Source organism: Spinacia oleracea, chromosome 1, assembly GCF_020520425.1.
Source record: "Spinacia oleracea cultivar Varoflay chromosome 1, BTI_SOV_V1, whole genome shotgun sequence".
Lineage (NCBI taxonomy): Eukaryota > Viridiplantae > Streptophyta > Magnoliopsida > Caryophyllales > Amaranthaceae > Spinacia > Spinacia oleracea.
Window position 1 is genome coordinate 10,459,289 of NC_079487.1, and position 4,226 is coordinate 10,463,514.

The 4,226-nt window shown below is 34.3% G+C and overlaps 1 long non-coding RNA gene across 1 annotated transcript; it reads right to left on the bottom strand.

Annotated features, from left to right (window-relative positions):
- Positions 1-1,878: 1,878 nt before the first annotated feature.
- Positions 1,879-4,016, bottom strand: LOC130466257 (uncharacterized). The gene is made up of 4 exons (XR_008926298.1): positions 3,883-4,016; positions 3,670-3,756; positions 2,401-2,526; positions 1,879-2,064 (listed from the first exon to the last, which is right to left on the bottom strand). It is a non-coding gene; the product is annotated as an uncharacterized lncRNA (long non-coding RNA).
- Positions 4,017-4,226: the final 210 nt, after the last annotated feature.

Sequence of the window (4,226 nt, forward strand, 5' to 3'; positions counted from 1 at the left end):
TTATCTTTCTGCCCATTCTTTCACCTAAAATCAACACCCTGTATTACCTAATTAATGGAAACATGTCATTCAACGACTTACATTCCATCAGCATAATACTACTATCACAATTTGGGACTAATCCCATTATATTCTATTCGAGTATTCAACCCACATAGGACTAACCATGATTAGTGACATTTTTTACTTCTAACCGTTCACGATCCACATTTCACTTTACGTTTTACAATTACACAACATTACTCAACAGCTATCCCTGAATTTGAACTACAATTGACATGAAACAAGGCAAGAAATCATTTTGAAATTAACCAATTCAACAACTAAGTTCTAATCAATTCGCCTGTTTTCCCTAACCAATTCATCTACTATCCATACTTTTTCATCAAATAATCAAAATTAAATAACTAATTACTATACAAAATTAAAGTAATTGAGGACTTACCAGATTGCATGCAATAATCGCCCAAGCAATTGAACTGGAATTGAAGGTTGTTGAAAGAGAAACCAGAGGAGAGAAGGAGAGAGACGCTATTAGGAGAGAAGGAGAATATATTTTGGGTAAAAAATTTCGGAATCAGCCTTTATTTCGATTTAACCGCCCAAAATCAACTTGTACTGTTCAGTTACTTTCACATCCCGTTAACATCCGTTTACTCCATCAAATTTAACGTCAATTAACGCCAGCTTCACATCGTTAAAGACAGAATTACATTATTGCCCTTATTTTTTCAACAAACTACAGCTATGCCCAAAGATTAACGTATCTCGTTAATCTGGTAGATTGTTTAGGAATTTCTCAAAAGGCCCATATCCAAAATTAAACCTTGACACAATTATTACACGATGGCCGCCCTTCATGAGAGATAAAGGATTTGTACGATAGAACCAACCCACATTCACAACAAGGGCGTGTAACTCTCTTCTTCTCAAAAATATCCTGATCAACAATCTCAAAAAGAAAAAAAAGTTTCATGAGCATCAAAGTCCTCTTTCACTAAATAAAAGGGAAATTAGCAGACACATGAAAACATAAGCTACAAATTCTTCCCCGTATCAATATGTATAGTGCCACATAACAGTAAGTATAACTGTTAGAGTATTCCCTCTTGTTGCCAGCAATACAATCAGCATTAGCTTTTCATTTACTTAAAGTTGTAAGACGCATATTACTAAACTAGAAAAGTTAGTTAGAAGGGTAAAAGAAGTATTTGATACTCCCAGAAGACCTTCGTATTCATTTTAGTTCTAATTTTCCCCAAAAACAAATTACCGAAATATTTTTCTCTCCAAAATGAAGAACTTAGTTCATCTCCTGAGCTATGAATTGATATGGCGATGAAGGATACAAATCTAGTGTGATGCAATTTCTCAAATTCTATTGATAACCGACAGATAAAATTGAATATTCAGTTTGAAAGCCTAGCAACATTGTAGCCCATACCAATTCCAAACTATTCTTCTGGTGCTCGATATTTGATATATTATTTATAGTTTGAATTTAATTTTTTGCTCGATATATAAGTATGAATCTTCTAAATGGACATGAACCATTCTCAAGAAATGCATCGTCAAAGTTCATGCTCTAAAGCCAATTAGAAAGAAAGAAAGAGAAGAATATTTTAGAGTATGATATTATAAGATTAAATTGGCTTATATACAGTTGGTTTACCTCCCATTTGAAAGGAAAAAAGAGACATTGAAGGTTGGCCATTAGCTAAACATCTCCCAAAATCAGCAGGAAATAATAGCAACCGCAAAGGCTGCACTAATGCCAAATTCCGAGGATTCTGCACCCTAAATTTCTAAATTTCTTTAGAAGCTGATGCATAAGAGTGACAAGGAGCAACCTGTTAATATGCAGATGAGAGGGGGGGGGGGGGGGGGGGGGGGGGAAGCAGAATATACATAACTGATAAACTTATGAACTCAACTTACAACAATTTTGATGATCCTGATTAAAGTGGCCGACCAGTAGCTGCAATTAACATTGTTGATGGTGTCAGAACTCTCGACCTCGAGAGTGATGGTTTTTTCTGTAAGAGACTTGACGAAGATTTGCATCTGTACAACATGACAAATAGACCAGTAACTGTGTAAATCATACTATATTATCGTTCCTCTAATTTTCAATTTGTGATACTTTGTTGGAAACCATCTGAATTAGCTTTGGATTATTATTCATGAGGTCAATTCATCAAAATTAATAAATTAAATTCAGGATTTTTTTCTTGTTAAGAGATTTGTTATAAAGTCAATCACGAATCATAAATAGAGGAAATCAGGGTCAATAAACTAAAACCCAGAAAAATTGGAAGCAAACCACAAAGATCAGTTTATCAATAAGACACCCAACTTTATGGGTAACGAAGAAGCCCTAAAAAAGAAAAGAATGAGTACCTGACAGAGATATTTAAACATGGGTCCCAAACCACCGCCAAGAAAACCTCCGAATCTCCAATACAACCTTCTTGAGATGTTAAACCCTAAGACTTCAGCTAATCCAAGATCATTAACAGTTTACACCTATTTTCAATAAATAACAGAGAATTAACCAAACATCTCAATAATACAATAGAACAATATCACCAATTTTATAAGCAATATAATTACTACAATAAAGTGGAAAAAAAACCCATTAATCACGATCACATTCGGTCAATAATAAACAATAGCAGTTAGAATAATCTAGAACTATGGAATAAGGTAAAAAAAAAATTGAAAACAACTATCCTCATCGAACTTACCCGATCAAACTCATGTTCATCAAATCACAACCTCTAAACAGCCATAAAAACCCATGATTACCAATTTCAGCTTATAGAAAATATAAAATGAAAGTTTTCAATCTTTACACAAACGCTCCCATTAATGTGAAAAACACTCTTCTAGAGGGAAAAGTCAACCACATAATCAAAGTCACAAGTTCAAAACCATCTAATTAAGGATAAAGTTACCGAACTTGGGAAGTGAATAAACTAATCAGGAAGAATATTATCAACCACAACATGAATTTTTACCTTGGTCCATCTACATGAGATAATGGGAGCACTGGAGTAGCATATTCCTTTTTAATTAACGGTGTGGGTTACCAATTATCGCATACCTTCCTTTTCTCAAACCATTAAAGCAATTCAAAGTTTTCTTCGTTGCCAATTTCAACTACACAAGCCATTCATATCATCAGATCCCCATAAACCGAGTTCATTTATAGTATCTATTTGTTGATGCTGAACATAGTCGATTTCAACTACATAAGCACAATTAAACATGAACAAAGCAAGCCTTAAAATTCACAAAGTAGAGCTCAAAACTTCCAAAAAAATCAAAGCATGTAGTACAATCTGAGATGCCCAAAAAAATCCCCACAATTTCAATCTATTCACATGGAAAAAACCCCTAATTTATTTTGGAATCAATAAATTCCATTAATTTTACAGAGATCAACAAACAAAAATCATATAAATTAAAGAGAATATACGATAACTAACAGTTATGTGCTTTAACGATACTTAATTAGAGAAGAGAGATGATGGCTTACCCATCCCAATACACTACATTAGCATTATTATCGAAATTATTAGCTTACATAATTGGACAAGACAACTATTTTATATATTATCTTCATCAATCAAGCTACTATTATGAATAAAGGACGAGAGAAAGTACCTGATCCAAGAATTTTCTTGATATCATCGGCAGTAGGGCAAGCTTTACCGCCCACAGCAGCCAACAAGAAAGCGGCAACAATCATCCCTGCAATACAAATTACACTAATTTAATACTTCAATAAATAATGATTGTTGCCGAATACTAATTACACTAATTATTTTGATAATAATCCAAAGTAACGAATAAATAATGAAAAAACAAAGGGCTGACCTTCGATGGGAAATGGCCACACAGAATCTCATCAACAATCAACAAAAAGGGAAGAACGAGAGGGGGAGCCGACGCCATGGGAGATGGAGAGGATCTTGAGAAAGAAAGGGATGGAGGGGGTGGCGCCATGGGAGATGTGAAGGAAATAATGCCCTTGGTCCAAGTATGCATTCTATGTTGAGTGTAATAAATGCGGTTCAGTATTAATTAACAAGTTAATAATTCAGTGAGATCAAGTGAGCTGAATGCCTAGCTAGAGGCCGCTTCAGTTCAAGTGGAATTAATGATATTAATCCACAACTTACTCTTGACTGAACCCGTAGGGTCACACAAATAGTACGTAA